Source organism: Cimex lectularius, unplaced genomic scaffold (genome assembly GCF_000648675.2).
Source record: "Cimex lectularius strain Harlan isolate CLEC.00 unplaced genomic scaffold, Clec_2.1 scaffold11, whole genome shotgun sequence".
In the NCBI taxonomy this organism is placed as follows: Eukaryota; Metazoa; Arthropoda; class Insecta; order Hemiptera; family Cimicidae; genus Cimex; species Cimex lectularius.
This window is the reverse complement of record NW_019392673.1, coordinates 1,809,529-1,829,026: the sequence shown is the minus strand read 5'-3', so window position 1 is coordinate 1,829,026 and position 19,498 is coordinate 1,809,529. Positions and strand designations below refer to the sequence as shown.

Here is a 19,498-nt window from a genome sequence, read left to right as displayed (position 1 = left end):
TATACTGTGAGACGGCAGGGTCGGGAATATCAGTACCCCCATGGAAGGTAATGAAAGAATTTAGAGTCGTCCATCACTCTAATAGAGTGTATGTAAATAAGAGAGAATGTATTTAAGAATGAGTGAGTGTGAATGGCTTTTGAACTAGGAGCTGCACGCGTTGGGTGCTGAATTGACCTAGCTGAAGACAACCCCTGGAGCCCAATTCTTAAAGGAAACAGGGCTTTTTAATTACATACGATTGAATGTATTTATTAGCGTGAATGGGTAGTGTAAGACTGAGTACCCCATTGACTACCAATTAGCTAATATGTAAGGAGGGTGATATGTGTGAGGAATACCAAGTACTCTACCACCCTAACAGAGTGAATGATTGGTGAAATAGGAAAGAATGTATTTAAGAATGAATGACGTTGGATATACGAACTGCATGCGTTGAGTGGTGAATTGACCCAGCTGTTGACAGCACCCCGGACTGCTACCACCCGAGGTGGGCGATTCTCGAGACGTACTGGTAATATATTGTAAATTACCTTAGCTGAAATTGCCGGTGGATTGCGAGAAGTGATACTGTAGGTACCACTTTGTATATGGTATATGTATGTACATACATGTAAGGATTTGAGCTTATATAAATCTAAAATCAAAAAATACAGCTAAGTCTTCTTAATACATTCAAACAAATCCTTTACAACAAATCCGTTTCAATTTAAATTCATTGAACGTATTAAGCCTGACCTGACCTTTTGAAGAGTGAACTATTATGGTAATGGTAAATTTGTTATTTAACGGTGTAAAAATATTTAAATCAAACACTTTCTCTATTCTTGTCTTGAATAAAGAAACAAACAAACAAAAGTTCGTTAAAAATAATTTAAAAGTGGTGAAAAAGTCAACACATGAGAACACACTGGATTTTCAAAAAGAAATATAAAGGGAAATATGTTGCAAATGACGACTAATTCTTTTGTTATTCATTATGTATAAGTATAGGTATTATAAGAATAATTAATAATTACGAGGAAATTAATATTTATAAAAGAAAAAAAAAATCATTGGTTTTTCTCAGAAGAAACCGGTATTTAATAAAGCACCTACGTGACTTCCTAGATTGGTAGAAACCGCAAAGGCTTCTGACTGAAGGACTAAAACGCGTTATGATCCGTTTCAGTAAGTCGGCTGACCTTGTGCAAAATAAAATTCTTTTTTACAGTGCTTGAATGTGAATAATTGTAGACTACGACCGCACAGTTATGCGTTCCCATATAAAACACACGGTTGATGAAATAAACCAGCTTTAGAAATACAGCTTTCCAACTGGTTAATTTACGCCTATCAAAAGTGCAAATCCCGAGCATATTTCATAAGCAAATGAAACACTTGCATGACTACCCCCAGGGGAGCGAATTCGGCAAACATAAAGAGATTCTACTTTCACCATCCGGATGAAGCTACCAAAAAGTGACTGGTAGGCCTTCAGCGGGCCAGGACGTCACGAATTCTAACAACACAGGATCAACACATTAAAGCTCGTAATATGTGTATTTTCACCTAATAGATTATGTAATAATGTTTCTATTTGGAAGTATTTAATATATTTCATTATTAATTATAAGAAAAAGAATTTTACTGTCTGTGCTTGTGTATGTTTATTTTGGCAGACTCCCATTAAATTTATCCAGGCCAAGTATCAATACATTTATACTAGATCTACTAATTAAAAAACATTTAGGTTCATTACGTTTTTCCCACTTTCTTTATCAAACTACTACTTAATTTGGATATTGGATTTGGATTTATATAAGCTCAGATCCTCACATGTATGTACATATGAGAGTTGATACTATTACATATCGAAGGCCAATTCCAGCTTTCCTAATAAATTACCAGCAGGCCTTGAGAATCGTCCACTTTTTGGCATTCTGATATGAGACCTCGGTCTTGTTCATCATTGAGGTTGGGCTGGTGCTGCCAACAGGTCTCACTCATTCTGAAATACACACTTTCCCATTTCCATACTATTCACTAGTGTTGGATACGGTATATACCACCATCACTTTTTACACCTATTATGTATAACTGATCTAATTGAGGGTCAGTGGGGTACTCAACATTCCGCCATCTGCCCTCTTTATACATTCACGCTCAAAACGCAAAACTATACACAATAAAACAACCCTGTTGACTTTGCACCTCATGCTTCAGCACGATTTTCATATCGGGAGGCATTACTATACGTTACTGCTATAGAGCCAAGAGGAGTTGCATCCTTCAATTAGGTGGGTCACATCGAGCAACATTTTTCTACATGCTGGGCACATACGTGGGCTTTATCGCTGTCAACCTCGTATAGCCTATCCATAATCCGGTGAGGATGACCTTAAACGAGACAGATCTGCCAAGGGGCTCTTGATACTTTTATTGAATTTTCTTAGCATAGTTGTCAAAAAAAATATCGTTATTTAAAATATTTTGCCGTTATGTTTATGTTTTTTCTGTATATGTATTTTGAATTTTGCTTTTAACGTATCAAGAAATTGCTCACTCACTGAAAACTGCATGATTCTGAAACGCAAATCAGCGAGAATAAACAGACCCAATTAAACAATCAGTGTCGATAACCAATGTTACTCCTGGATTATAATTAGATGGACAACGCCATTTAGTTTTTATTTAAAAATTTTCTTCCTTCTATTTGCGCTAACGAGAATTAATTATTTACTTAGCGAAAGTGGAACACGAAAAAAAAATGTTTTGTATCAGAATGCTCAATGATAAAAATGGAAATAAAGCTCAATAAAATTCCTTTGGTTTTTATTGATTTAAATTCAGTATAAATTTTACTTTCAAAACTTGTAATTACCGATGGATTATAAAACGAGAAAAGTGAAAATTAGTCCTCGGAAGGCAGAATGCAAAACGAAACCGATAATAGAAACCAACTAGTTTCTGTTTTATGCAATGAACTGAACACTTATTAGTTGAGTGAGCATCTCGACCGATTTTGAAATATGCCATTCCCGTGGCTGGATTTTTCTCATTTTCTTTTAGAAAATGATCAATTTCGTGTTCGTGTCCGATAGTCGATGTGCTATACACGAATGTTAAATTGTCGATTGTTCTTCGATTACGCGGCTTAGTGTCTCTTCGAATTGCGAGCTCATCACAGTTAAGTCATTAGGTTGGAAGATTAACAGCACACAATAAATAACGTGTAAAGCTAAGTTATCACTATTTTACTTGTAAAATACGTTATCACAAAACTACAAGGGAAATTTATTACTAAAGCTTTATTTATTTTCCACATATATGCCACTGGCGCCTGTCATGTGCACATTTTTCCACGCCGTTGCGGACTAATGGAAAATGTTTGTTTGTTACAGCAGCGTGATACACCTTGCTAAATCCCATTAGTGGTGTAGTCTTGCCGAGATGAGATTTTTCATCAGGCCGTTTAAGAAAATATATTTAAAAACAATATACTTTATACTGAGAGGGTGAAAACTACTCTTTCTTTAATCTGAATGTACGAAATTTTAAAAATCAACTTAAGACGACAAAAAAGCTAGCGCATTGAAAATCTACATTTAAGAAAATGTTTACTAGTTTCGTGATCCACTTGACCAATTAATATATTTCAATTAATTAAGGTTTTTAGTTGAGATAAAAAAGTCAGTGTCACGAGCGGGATTCGAACCCACGACCTTCTGCTAGATACGCCGCTACTCTTCCACTTGAGCCATCGTGAAAGGCCAGAAAAAGAAGTAACAACACCTAGAGGGGCGGCGATGACCTCAGCTGTTTGTCGCCCCCAACTTCCCACATTATTATTATTCAATGTTGATTCTTTCAACTAAGTTTTAATTATTTACAGCATCAAAACATTTTTAATAGAAAAACCCACCTCAATCACTTTTCAAAGCCTTCTGTTGATTGTGGTGAATCCAGCTTGTTCTATGAACTTATCTTACTTACACAATAGATTTGCACCTTTTAGTTTGATCTACAGGGCACGAACAATTTTGAATGTGTGCAACCCAATTGCTTCAAACCAGAGAAAGGTATGAACTATTTATTGATATTTACACACGCAAAATCCCCTAAAATCAATGATTTTTTAAACAATCGTTGACATAAATGAACTGAGCAAAAAAAAAGTAAGTGTAAGCTGGTCTTTTCAGATCATTTTGGTCTGTCAAGCGGGTTTGGTAATTCACAGACAAACCAAATTTGGATGGAAGTGAAATGCAAAAACTCGCCTTACAAGCCAAACTTGACAGATTAGGCTAGGCAAAGCTCATTCAAACAATTGCTGAATCTGCCAAAAAGAAGTAGAGACCTCAGAAGATTTCCCATGTCGCTTAGTCCGAATATAGTACCGCCACTCTGGGAAGCTCGTAACAACACCCAAAAAAATTTGCAAAGTGATATTTAGACAAATCGTTCGCTGTTTCCTGATTTGCCCATCCTCGTTGTTTTTGTCTTTTCGGTAATTCTCTATCCTAAGTGGAGAATGTAGCAATTACCACTGAAAATCGTGAAAAATCAATATGAGCCAGTAAGATACCAAAAAAAAAAAAAAAAAAAAAAACGCAAAATTACTCAACTCTCATATTTACAAAACTGTAAAGTATTAAGAAATTACTTTCTGTTTGACTTGGTGCGACGAAGAGTGTAGTGGTGAAAAACAAATAAAAAAAAAAAAAAAAAAAAAAAAAAAAATATAAGACGCCGACCAAACAACAGATCCTTCTCTCTGCAGGCCTCATCAATAGACTCACAACGTAATGAAAAGTGTTCAAATGCCTAGAGAATGCACATTCCATGATATGACTTGGAGTAGCATCAATCAGCAATTCGGCCAGGTGATAATGTTCTTGTTCATACCAAAACAGCCAGGATACACAGATCAAAACTATCGAAAACGACCAAGCTGATGTTCATCACCCCATAGACATCAGGTTTTTTCTAGTTTATTTAATAATTTTTCGTACGGATAGCACGAATATATATTCAGTTGTGACATCTAGAAGGTCGTAGTCACGGCAGATAAGTTCGTGTTAGTACGTCGGTGGCCGGTGCGTGTCAATAGGCCGCAGATTCGCCAAGAAAATCGGCCAATTGGTCTCCGGGACGTGCCGGCAGGAGCTTCCCCGGTAAACAAGGCGAAATGGAAAATATTCCAAGGACAGGCACGCTTTCTTCTCCTTGTTTTTCTTGGTGCCTTTCCGACCAGCTTATTTACCTGTGAAAGCCGAGAAATTCTTCTTCGAAAAACAGACCAATGCCGAGTTACAGTTTTATCACATTCCAAAAAGATCCACAATAACAAAACGATAAAAGTTCATGTTCAAACAAGAAAACATTCTCTGTGTGACCTAGAGAACCTAGCATGCAAAAAATAACTTTAAAAAACCCAAAATTTAATGTAGATGCTAATTTACCTCTCCAGGGATAGTAGCTAGTTTGTGATAAAGGTTATTATAAAGGTACTTGACTTGACACTTGGTTACTCTCACACAAAAAGTTGCCATTTTTATACAAATAGATCATCCGAAATATAAAACAATCACAAAGATTGCCAAAATTCTGCGTACGCTTCAATACGGGGTAAAAATCGGTGGTTTGGATTTATATGCTCAAATATGCACATGTATGCACGTATGTTCACAAGTGAAGAGTTGAGCCTACCACTTCTAGCAGTTCACCGCCAATTCCAACTTTTGTAATTTACATCCAGTTCCTAGATTCAAACCCATTCCCACTGGATTCTTAACTACAAAAATTATTTCCAATTTACGACTCATTATTCAATTGATAGTGGAATTCTCAATATTCCGCCATCAGCTCTCACACACCAATAAATGCATTAACTCTTTACACCCGCTATGAAAACAAAATTATCAACACTATACACAATAAAACCTGTTTCCTCCAATCGGAAGAGGGGACTCGGTGCTGCCGTGCTCAAGCACAATTCTCGTATCGAGAGGCAACCCTACACGCTCTCTATATAGATCCAAGGTGTTGGACCGTAAATATGGCTGAAAATCACCATATTAAATTAATTATTAAAAATTATATTTAAGATAATCGGTAATCTCTTGGAATAACACATAATATTAATTTTCAATTATTAATTTTTTTCCCTTGGCTTTGCATCAATGCATCGGCCAAGCTTTTTCCTTCGGCGTCGCCGCAGTCTATAGAATTTACTATGTTTCTTTCACTACATGTTGTTGTCTTTTATATTTTGATGTCATTCTTTTTTTATAAAGGTCATTAAAATGTCAAATACTGGAATATTTTTAGTGTCGCTCAATATAGTTGCTATATTTGTTGGGAACGCTACTCCGTGCTTGCTTAAATTCTCATATAATTCCTCTCTACCTTTGTTTCTGCTGGGGCATGTTAATATGACATGTTCCGGGTCGGCATATGTTTCTCCGTCACAGCCGCAATTTGCGTTTTCTATGAGGGATATTTTTGCTAGATGGTGCGGAAGTGCAGATTATAAATTATAACAGTTTAAATATTCGTGTTTTAAGAGTATAGTGCGTCGGTCGCCGCGACGGTTAAGGCGTTGGCACGGCGCTCATCGCTATACAGTAAAGGTCCCAGGTTCGAATCCAACAGCCCTGAATTCAAAGCAACATACGTGCAAACTTTTTTTGTTTTCAAATATACCGGCACATCGAGATTTGATATGATCTGTGTGGTAGCGAACCTCTATTAAGAAAAATGGTTTTACACAATTGAATCCATTTGATACGGAAAAATGGCATTAAATCTTGTTAAATACCGCGAAGGCAATTTAAACCGAAATACATAAACATTGTTATAACCTCATAATACGATAAATTTTAAGAAGGATAAATGTGACGAATTTGTCTTTCGGAGAATTTATCGTCTATTTTATCAGTTTATTTTTGATTGAGTTAGTTGTTTGTGTTTTTAACCAGGTAAAAGGTAAAGTAAACACTTCATGGGCTTTCTTTCGTTTAATCAAACATCCTCCAAGGCCCAACAGTTGTACAAACATAACTTTAGATATGTAAATTCGACAAAAGCTCACCATTATGAAAATGAACCGTTACATGAAAACTAACATACTCCAGTTAAACAAACTCTAAAAAAATTAACTAACAATGTATCTAGAATAGAGAGAAAATGCAGAACATATGACATGCAACTGCCTCGAAATAGCTAGGAAAAGACTATAATACTTCATAAAAGAAAGGAATATCTTCCAGGAAATCCTTAGGCAATATAGACTGATTAATTGCTGAAGGTACAAATACTCACCATAAGGAGCCCCTGTTTTGATTCTTCGAAGAAACTGGGACGATTTATTGTATTTAGTTTTGCCTCCAGCATTTGTGGAGAGTGAATGTATTTATTAGCGTAAATGGGTAGTGTAAGAGGGCCGATGGCGTCATATTGAATACTCCACCACCCAGGCAATGAGGGACAGCGAATTGGAGCGAAGACCAGGCAAGAGGCAGGCAATGAGACTACTAACAAAAAACGACCCAACGGGGGGAAGGAGGAAGGAATTAAAAACTGGCATATTTACTAGGACATGCTCCAGTTAAACAAACACTAAAAAAATTAACTAACTATGTCGGTTATATCTAGAATAGACAGAAAATTCAGAACATATGGCATGCAACTGCCTCGAAATAGCTAGAAAAAGATTATAATACTTCATAAAAGAAACGAATATCTTCCAGGAAATCTTTAGGCAACTGAACTTTATAGACTGTTTAATTGCTGAAGGTACAAATACTCACCACTCATAAGGAGCCCTTGTTTCGATTCTTGGAAGAAACTGGGATGATTTGTTGTATTTAGTTGTCTCCAGCATTTGTTGAGAGTGAATGTATTTATTAGCGTAAATGGGTAGTGTAAGAGGGACTATGAGGTCATATTGAATACTACACTACCCATTGAGTGAATGGTAGTAAATATGAAAGAACGTATTTAAGAATCAATAACAGTGCGAATGAGTTTGGATCGAAGACTGGACCGACAAGACCGAGGTTTGACTGAAGTAATCACCCGACGTAGGTAATTCTCGAGGCCTGCCGGTAATTTATTGTAAATTACAAAAGCTGGAACTGCCGGTGAACTGCAAGAAGTGAACTCAACTCTGAACATGTGTGCATGTTATGTATGTATATACGTGTGCGGATTTGATCTTACATTAATTCAAACCAAATCTTATAGAGGAAAAACAAAAAACCTAAGGCAATCGAAATGATAATAATTCTGTCTTGAAAGCTTATTTAAGAATAAAAAATCGACAATCAATATTTAATTTCAAGCAAACCATGATCAATTTATATAATGATGTGTGTTAAGGGATGTTGAACAATATATACTGCAACATGGAATATACTGCAATATAGTTTACTGCAACATGGAATTTTCCGTAATAAAAGAACATCGACATCATGACGTGAAACCTCTTTCAGTGATAATTACATTTGTATACGCACTGGACTTCCCAACAATGTGTATTTTAAATTAATCCGTTTTATTACTCCGACCAATTAAGAAAATTCGATGAATTGGCCAATAAACATATTTAACCCGGGCTAAACGAACCAGGGGCGACAAGCAATTAATAATCAACAAACACCTTCCGACACTTCGCTATTAACTAGCAAAACGACTAGAATAATTTAACAATGTAAATACCTTTTGTTTATTTGTTCACAGGGACGTTTAAACGTTAAAACACTACTCGGGTGTTTACATTTGATATTGTTTTTATTAACTGAAAATCCTTGCTATCGACAAAAAGTAACTAACGTTATTGTAGGTACCGGTTATTTAAGAAATTATGAAATTCAAACTTTTCGGTCAAATTCTTTAAAATACGAGTTTCAAAATATTAATGTGTTTGTAATTTTTGTTTGTTTGTTGAACGATACAATTACGACAAAAGGACTTGAGCAAGGTTTATTTCCAACCTTCAACAACAATTGTATTTCCTCCCTTGATTAGATTTCATAACAGCGTTCAAATATTTTTTATTTAACATTAACGCTTTTTAATGATGTTGTGTTTTCTTTAAACCAACAACCAAAAAATAAAATACAATAAAAAAATGGAGAAATGCTTTGCGGTCGGCGAAAGCGTAAATCGGGCAGTAATTGATATCGTTTTCCACCAATTTGTAGTCGCGGCCGATCGCTCCTGGGCTGGGGTTTCACAGAATCGGACCTTTTTAAAATTCGTCCGGCGTTTTCAAAAACGCTTTTGGACTCGCAAAAAACCTCGATTAATCCGTCTTGAACAACGTTTGGAACGTAAGGGTTCGACATTTCATAAGTGCACATACCTGTCAAGGAACGACAGTCATTGGCTTAATACGTAACCTTTCAATAAAAATCGTCTTTGGCAACTGATAAAATGACTGTATTTGAAAATTGAAAGCATGAATTAGAAGTGAAGCAATATCATATAAGTCAAAATCGTCACATACTCGACCATCTCAACATGGTATTAGTGCCCCATATGAGTACCAAACTATTAACACGAACGCGTCCCGGGACATTTTCCTAATATACCTAAATATAACGAATTTTTGCTTCTCTTTTTGTTGGATCTGAATCTTTATAATCTAAATAAACAGAATTTTAAAAAGCCCCAAAAATACGAATTTTTTAAAAAATTTTAATATAAGTTGAGGTTTCCCTTGGTTTGATTAGCTTCAGCTTGAAATGTCCATCGATTTTTCACAATCAAATTTATTTCACTTTTTCACGCTCGGTGAGAGAAGGTGGCAGCGCCGGTGGGCTGGACGGTAGAGCTCTCCCGTGCTGTCCTATCAAGAGCACTGTCGATAGAAGGCCCCCTCGATGGATCTGACACGTAGAAGTCATCCTCAGCCGATTAAGGAATCTCGTGCATATAGAGAAAAGGATGGTTTTATACAGAGAACGTGTAGGGATGCCACCCGATATTAGAATCGTGCTTGAGCACGACAGCGAGTCTCTGGGTCCCCTGTTCAGATTTTTGGAGGAAACAGAGTTGCTTTATTATGTATTGTATAGTTGTTGTAATATATAATACTGATAGTTTGTGTACCTAGTGTGTGTAAAGAATGATTTTATTGACGTAAATGTGTAGTGTAAGAAGGATAGTCGCACAATATTGAGTATCCCAACGACCCTCAATAAGGTTAGTATAATAGTAAAGTGTGATGGAAGAATATCGAGTAGAAATATGACCACAGAACATTTTTTTCGGAAGCGCTGAACCCGGAAAAAACGCCATGATAAAGAAGTCGATGTTGCCACACAGTGTGAGGGATCAAGGGGCAAGGAAGTCTCGAGACCAACGTCTAATTAAGGCGACTAGGTGGGTTCTCGAGATAGGAATTGTGTAGACAGACAATAGGACAATTGGTGTGAAACGTTTGGAATCGAGTTCGGATCAGTTCGTCGACAAAAGGCCGTTGTGGATTGACAGGTTACTGGCGAAGTAAGGAGCTTTGACGATTTTTCTAATGACGTTTGATTGAAAGGATTGGATGCGCTGGGTTTTGGATAGCTTGGCAAACTCCACAGTTCCATGTCCAAAGCGGTCGCAGTAAAGTCTTGTATAAGGTTAGTTTAATGTTGTCTGTAAAGATACATTTTGGTCCTAGAAGTATTCGTCAAGTCTACTGTTGAGTTGTTGCCTCTTTCTAGGAATAGATACTAGGTACGGTTCTTTGCCCTATTTGACTTGAATGGAACCGACTGTTTTTTCCATGGGAATGTACACTAAGTTCATTTTTCCTCATTGTCATCCACCTTTCGCACCAGTCTTCGATAAACTCTAGGGATCTTGGATGTTGGAAGAAACATGGGTAAGCTTTGGGTAGACGTCAAAATTGCGGTACAATAAATAAATAAAAATAATTATTTAGAAATCGTGAGATGCGGTCTGGTGTGATGTAGGTTTCAGAAAAACATTTTCTTTATCGATCTTTATTGATATCATCTTCAGGGCTCAAAGTGTTTGTCTTTGAATGAAAATCAAGTCACTAATCACCACATAAATAAAAATATTATAGTTCAAACTAGCGCCTCGAAAATCTTGTTTCTCAACATCGAATTTTGAGGTATCCGCAGTATCAATTACATCACGCTTATTGGCCGGCCATCAATAAAGGCTGTCACGAATTTCTGAACAGCGGTGAAAGGTGAAATCCCATGTCCTCCAGGACCCCTTATTGCAAAGATTTTTTTTCTTCCCGTTCATTGTAAGCGAAAAGTCACCAACACCTTTCACACAATTAACAACGCAATGTTTAAAATTTTAAACGCCGTGGTTTCATCGTCTTTATTTGGAGCACCTCGGTACAATTTTTTAATGACGACGACATCTATGACTTGCCAAATAATGCAAACGCACAATAAATATACAAAACGTAATGAAAATTTTTACGACGGTAAAGAGTGAACAAATAATGCTGACAATAAAATAAATGAACGAAGTAAAATCTTGTCCGTTAATTTAATTCCTTGCCGTTTATCGGTTTTGCTTTGATTAAATATGAAAAATTTAACTATTATTTCAGATATGGAAAAATGCTCCCTTGGCAGACCCCGGTTTTTATCCGACTTCCGAGATCTCGTTACCGCACCTCACTCTGAAGCAGCGGCCGGTTAGATAGGATTTTCAGGTAAGTTTATAAAGTATGCCCGGGTGCCAGACCCTATCAAAACCATGTGCTACATCTAGGAACGCACCCAAGCAATACTCTAGAAAAGAGATAGTTATCGACAACTCTGAAAACTTGTTGGATCGTGGAATGATGACGGAAGCCGAATTGGTGAGAAGGAACGTTTCTATGAGTATAGAGGGTGTATATTAAGCGCTTTAAGAGGAATCTGCGAAAGATAGCTTTTTTAAACAAAAAAACAATATTAGAAATATATTTCGTACTTCTCTCAATTAATTAATTAATTAATGTAAGGTATTGGATGAAGTAAAAAAGCTAGTGTCACAAGCGGGATTCGAACCCACGACCTTCGGCTAAATCACCGCTACTCTACCACTTGAGCTATTGAATTTTCCCTCCTTTTTGCCATTTTTCGAATGTCGTGTAATCAGGATTCGATTCTCGGCGACAAATGAAATAGCCACGGAGAGATTTAGTGAAGATATACTTCGTTTTTACTTAATCGAATCCTGATTAAGTAAATAGTTTTTAAAATTTTTATAAAAATTAATAATTTTATAATAATAATAATTCCGATGTTTTCTTGTATTTCGACCTCAACAGTTTAACTTATGATTTTTCCTTCTTGAAGGTGGGTTCATCTCAAAAAAACCACCAGTTTTTATCCACACGTTTCGGATTTATTGTAATCCTTCCTCAGGGGAGTTAATGCAATAGTTAAAACACTGGTCGTCATTCATTAATATTTTATAACAGTTTATTTTAAAAAAGAGCCAGTGTGGTACATATTTAAGTCTTTCAGACTCCGAACAAACGTTTTAATATTTTGAACCTTACTTTTATTGCTGTAAACACAAAATTAGATTGCAGTAGTTCTCATTCTTCTCTAAATTAAGACAAAAGGTTTGTTTTGATTAAAAATTTAACTATTATTTATGGTATGGAGAATTATTTACATTTTTAACGTCAAGGAATTTTCGCTCTATTGTCTGTGATAAAAGGGAGTTAGGTATTTTCAGAAGATTTCTAACGAAAAATACTCGATGCGTGAAAGTTTTCCGGCTGTTGGTCAAAAACCATCGGCATTAGCCAAAAACCAGAGAATAAAAACGGGCAATAAAGGAGATATGAGAACGGCAGATCGCATCGAACAGAAAATGTAGGAGCCTCTCGTAATTGGGGGAGGCTGGGATGTGAAAGGCTTGGACCACTTCTCCGGACTCCCATACCGGAACCATTACTTATTGACAGAATTATGCCAACTCTCTCTCTCTCTCTCTCTCTCTCTCTCTCCCTCTCTCTCTCTCTCTCTCTCTCTCTCTCACTCTCTCTCTCTCTCTCTCTCGCCGTCCGTCCGTCATTGTTCTTTAAGTTTAAACATCCCATTCAATCTGATGCAAAATCGTAATCCGTGAAGGATCGCCCCTGCAGAAACCGAGTCAGGAAAAAAAAGGAAATTTGTAGCATAACCGAAGCAAATTAGCTTTCTTCATTGTTTGAGAACGATTTAGAAATCGTTTAAATGCCCGTGCGAAGGCGTTCTGTGAAACCTTACAAATCGTCAATTCTAATCAGCCCAGATTAAATTGAAAATGCTGAAAACAAACGAGATCCGACGCAACGAGCCGGAACGTCCCAACGATCCGGGGGCTTTCATCTAAAGTTCATTTTGTTCAAGCGTTTTGTCCGACCGTCGTGCCGGCCTTGCTCTTTAGCGGCGTGCTTAAGCCGTGTTCCGATACCTCGTTCCCATTAATTTCCTTCGACTCTTGTCTGAAGAGAAACTCGCCTCTTGAAAACTCCTTGATTTACAACGCCTCCTGACATTTTTCCCCCATTGTGAAAGCTCAGCCTTCAAAGGAGAATTGGTTTAGCAAAGGTATGTTTTCTTCAATCAATAAACAATATCGACCAAAGAATAATCAAAAGCCATAAGAGTTTCTAATTTGGCGATAATTAACGCTTAAACTTTCTACGATTTCCAAACTGGTACGGGTCGTTTCTGAAGGGAGCCTGCCTACCCTCGCTGTCTGAGAGGATTGGCGGGGCAGCGATACTACAGTTTTCCCTTTAAAAAAACCGACAACGCCTCATGTACAACTACAAATATTGGTGAAGTGATAAAAAAAAATCTCTTTGCTTTGGTCTTTTCACTAGTATGAATAGCTGTCTATTTTATACAGATTGCTTGTAAATATTGTATTTTTGAAGGAAATAATTTTAAGCATTTAACACAAAGGCTGTATACAAATAAATATTAATCTCAATTCAAGTTGACGAACCATGGTTGACGAGTTGGTGAACTCGTGGTTTACCGGCATACGTCACTTTTTTGGGGGTTTAGTCGCGGGTTAAACTTGCGAGTGAAGACGGACCCAATAAGTGACCCTATGCCGGTGCAGATTCTTAATTTTCAAACATACAAGGTGTTCCAACAAGAAAATACTGATTTGTAATTAATACAATTATCATTTTTTGTCATATACAAAAGGAAATGCTGAGTTATGAATTTACAAACTGTGAAAAGGCAAAAAGAAATGATGAGTTAATGAATTTAATGAACAACAAACTTGAAAACCAACCTTCATAAATTATGTTCTAAAATTTACCATTATAAGGGAGTGAAAATACAAACTTTTCTGATTAGCTAGTAGTTGTTATAAACTTATTCAGTTTTTTTTTCACGAAAATATTTACAAATTGATCCATAATACACTATTAGTCATAATTATTAGATTCAATAATTAATTAATTATGCAAAAACTGATAATTAAGAACGTGACACCAGTGTTAATGAATTGTGAAACTGTTTTCTTTTTGATTCTAAGTACAAATCCTGTGTCACAACATCGTTACATAATGGCCAAAATATAATAATTGACAAACCTCGGTTCTGGCCTGAAGGGAAGTGAACAACCGCAGATTGTTAATTGATCATTTAATGTCATAAAAAATTAAGGGTTGGAGACAATGATTTCTTTTTAATCGGAAGCATGTTTCCCAACTGTTATCCTTTTTTTTTTAACATAATCAATACATTACAATTTAATTTTGAATTTTAACGATAAAAACAATTTCAGGCTTTTATGTGAAAAACTGTCAAGAAATTTGGTGGGAAAAAACTGAAAAAATCAGTGGTTAATATTTCATTTATATGTGGGAATTTTGACAAATTGTTGATATATCACGGATACGAGTTCCATAATTTCTGAACTACTTTCATTACCTTACCTCGAAACGGCACGCACGAAAAATCATTAAACCCTAAAGATATTTTTGTCAGATAATAATTTTACTTTCATTGGGTCTGAATCAAATATAAAAATCCAAACGTGTTACAAAAATCATGTGTGATATATCCTTCAAAAGACTTTACTATCACTTCCGAAACTCCTTGAAGACATAATTCATTATAATTCAATTTAAATAATACAGTAAAAACCTTGGTTTTAAAAAGATATAATCTTTTATGGAAAAATATGGTGTTGAGACCCCGACTATTAAAGGAATTTCATACAATAATGACTAGCATTCAAATTCCAATCATGTCCTTTTTTAATACTTACTTCGTACATCCTTGTTGTGAAGTAAAAATTAAACAATAGAACAAATTTTCAACGGTGTGCTATTATTGGAATTATTTCAATCCGAAAAATACATTTAAATAAATTATTCGTTTCAATAGTTCAGACTTAAGCGGAATCATTTGTATACATCTTTCGTACTATATACTTTCAGGCTGTACCAGTGCTGTTACTTAACGTACTTGATTGTTTGTCGACGTGCCAATCGAGTTCGTTCAAAAGGTTTCCCCCTTCCTGTTGAAGTAGAACATGCTGTAACAACTTACCATTCTAAATCAACAATTAAGTAACAACAATGTGGGAAGTTTAGGAGCCGAAATACACATGCGTGTTTTTTACTTCTTTTTCAAGTCTTTCAATCTGCAGCCATTTGAGCTTTTCATATGTCATTGTCTCTCCTTTTATATGAAAACTAAGTCGATTTTCTAAAATGCTAGCCTTTGATTTGTACCTCAGGTTGTCAACTAAAGAATAGATAACATACAATACATATTATCACTACATAGTCTGGTCACATCTCCCCCAGATAGTCGACATTTCTAGGGTCGGGGATAACCACTGAACTTTATGTATATTCTTTCTAATAAATTAACATAAACACAACAAAATAAATTTTTAAAAAATCTCTATCACTCTGAGATAACCGAAAAGCGATCAGACCTGGCCCAAGATGAATGTCAAAATATGTCAAGCCTTCTATAACTGAAAAGCAAACCAATATTTTATCATTACATTACAAGCACTACGCGGTCGCATTCTGGCCAAAAAGGGCCAGTGTGTCTTACACATTTGTCAATATTGTATGATCTATGCGCAGTCTAGTCAGTATGACCTTTTCCCTTTTCGACCCGTTTCTTTCCTAACCTGCCGCAGGTTGGCAGGGGTAGTTCTATTTTTACCACCCCAGCAGTTCCATTCTCCTTTTACTGTATTTGAAAGTAATAGTTATAAATGTGCTAATGTGCTGGGGTATGTACAGGTTGGGAAGCGTCGTCTGAGTGTTCATTTCGGGCTAACCCACCCCTATGTGCCGGGAACCAACACGACCTCCTTCCCAACTGTGTCGATCCCTTTTCACTGCCTTTTAAAACTTATCTGTTAGATGGTCCACGGAGGCTCTTCTGGATAGCATTGGGCGAGTCGGTACATAATAGAAAAGATTTGTGCTTTTTTACTTTCGATCATGTAAACAATTAATTTTATTTTATTTATTGTTTCTTTAATGCTCTGATAAAATGCCAATAATTTGCTTAATATAACGGCAATTGAACTTAAAAAAAAAATCGGCTCCATTTTATATCCGGTTCGTATTTGGCAACGTCGCATCGTGGACGCACAACCGGTAAAAAAGTCGGATTACATTTATAGAAATGCGGGAGAAAAGAAATTAAAAACGTTTCATAAACGTGGTAAATCATAACGGTGGAAATGATAGAAGAGAAACCGAGTCTAACATAAACACAATCATGGATACTGTATCAGCGTATAGACTTGAATGAAAATTCAGTTGTTACTGACAAGCTTTCGACCTATTTTAAAAGTCATCATCAGGACAAAACAATCTTGAACAACAGATAAATTTTATGTTTTTTACTGGCGATCTCAACTTTCCATGAAGACCGACTCAGTCCTAAAATTAACGAAAGTTGGAGTGGACAGTGCCATTGTAAAGTCGTAGATTTTTACAGTGTATTATACGACAAGAAGTATTCATCTTTCTTAAATTTTTACATAATATAATTTAATTTGTTAAAGTGTGCTCGTTTTTTTTTTTTTTAAACATAAACACTAAGTTTGTTAAAAGCTTTCTTACCTTGGAGTGAAAATGGTGGAAGCTTTGGCGAGTGGAGCAATGGTTGTCACACCTACTCAGAAACACCACCTGCAAAAATAATAAATTTATTTATTCTCACGTTTGTCATAAATCAAATGAATGTAAATTAAGGGAAAAAATTTATGAACATAACGAAGTTCAAAAGCAAAAATGTCACGACCTATTAAATTTTTATCGCAATGAGATATCTTTTTACTTCAATACACGTAAAATATGCTTTTTTCAAAGCTACTTTCCAAGCGTAATTTTTTCCAAATGGTATTGAACATTTTTTCATTTTGCTAATCAAATTGTGCTTTTATTTGATAAAATCAAACCTTTTTCGAACTATGTAAATCGAACTTTTTCCAAACAAAATTTGAAATTTTCCCGGATCAACCTGAGCATTTTTTTATGTATGAGAGGTTTTTTATATTTACAGTAGACTCTCGTTATCCGCGAACTAATCCGCGTCTGAGAACTCACTAATGAAGAACTGGAAGAACTCATCATATCGGCAAAAAAAGGATGAAGAAGAAGAAGATAAAATAGAGGCGTGGTGGCCGCAACGGTTGATGCGTTGACACGGGGCTCATCACTCACAAATGGGCTTTTTTTTGTCAACATGTAACACCGACGGCCGAGGGTAGATATGACCTGTGCCTATTGCGAAAAAAAATATAATGAACAAAAGAAAAATTTGGAAAAATCTTTCTATTAGCTGAAAAGTTGAAAGACAAATTCATAGATTATGTTCCAATAGTGGAACGCAGCATCAACATAACACGAGCATTAACCTCTAGCAATGGACCCTCTCGAACCAAATTTCAAGCAGCTGAAAACCCAGACAATGCAGCCTCATATAACAATGTTCTTTGAGAAAGCTGAAAGAGCAAACTTCGCTGATTCATCACCTCACTTCTAACTGTGGAATTTATCTTTTTTTTAGCCCCTAATAATTTTTTTTCATTTGGTTCAATGTCGTGCATAAGTGCATACCTGTTGAAGTATGTATGTATATATTGTTTTCCTGCGTGGAATAAACTTTATGTGTGTTACCATACATTGTATTTTTCTTAATAGGGAAGAGGGACTGAAATATGTGCGCATAAGTTCATACAAAGCATTAACGATAGGTACACGCGATACAGAAATTCAAGGTATTTCCTATTATCCGCGGCGAGGCTTGGTATGTATCCCCCGCGGATAACAAGTCTACTGTAATTTCAATTTGTTAAAAAGTTGTATTTTGACTTTAACCAAGTATATTATAAAGGCCCTCGGGGCAAAACTGGCTAAGTAAAAACCAAAACTTTTCAGGATTGCTACTGTAAAGTATACATTTAATTTTTGTATGCGTAAAGTTTATCGTGCTCATATTTTATTAAATTCAATGTGGTTGTCCACGTATTTTTTTTTTTTTAATTTGTATAATTATTTCTTCATTTTCTCGTATTTATTCCATTATGAACCGACAATTATTCAGCTCTTATCACTTATTTAGGGTTTTATCATCCCACAAATAGCATTTTTTGTGTTTTGATTTGCGGTGGGTAAAACCGTATAAGACAAATTGTGTAGAAAACATTTTATTTTACAGGTGAGACAACTGCACTAATTCACTTTTTACCAACGAAACAAATTATAGAATTTTGACGTCACTTTTCAGGAAGACTAAAAAGGCACATTGCGCTTAAAAGAAAATGGTTTCCTTCTCGACTTAAGTATACACAGTCTGACAGGCCTAAAAACGTGTTGCAATAATTGACATCTCATTTGGCCAAATTTTGACATATCCAGTTTTGACTCGTGGCTGCAGATATTATACATTAAGAATATTTTTGTTTAACTATTTTTTATTCGAACAGAAAATTTATTAGAAATATGAAAAGCTGAATTATATTAAAACAAAAAGCTCAAGTTGATTTATAAAAGAGGTTGAATTGGGTTTGGGGATATAAGACTTTGGTATGTAAAAATATATAATAAAAATAATTTGGTTTGGGTATAGTTCATTTCGTTTGATGATCTGGTTTGGGGATAGTTCATTTTGTTTGATCTCGCTTGAGGGTGGTTCATTTTTTATTTGGTCTAGTTTGGGATAGTTCATTTTGTTTGATCTGGGTTAAAAAAAGATTCAATTTGATCAAGAAAAGGTATAAATTCAATTTAAAAAAATCAAAATAATTAGGGAAAATGTAATTTTGACGAGGTTGTTGCTGATTAACGCACAATTTACTCCGCAAAACTAACCAGAGAGAGAGAGTTCAGTAACATTTTCCAAATTCTTACAAATCTATTTCCTCTGCTGGTTTAGAGACGGGCGCTGGGGGTCCCACACGATCTTTATAGGCGGATCTATGTTGGATAGTTTTTATTAATAGTAGTAAATTCTTTGGAGGCTAGTCATTTTAGAGA

General features: G+C 35.7%; 1 protein-coding gene across 1 annotated transcript in view; it reads right to left on the bottom strand.

Annotated features, from left to right (window-relative positions):
* The window catches only part of LOC106668319 (KH domain-containing protein akap-1), a 115,373-nt gene that overhangs the window by 65,040 nt on the left and 30,835 nt on the right, over positions 1 to 19,498 (bottom strand). The window contains exon 2 of the mRNA XM_014396962.2: positions 17,081 to 17,149. The gene's annotated coding sequence lies outside the window, so the exon portion shown is untranslated. The remainder of the gene's footprint in view (positions 1 to 17,080; positions 17,150 to 19,498) is intronic.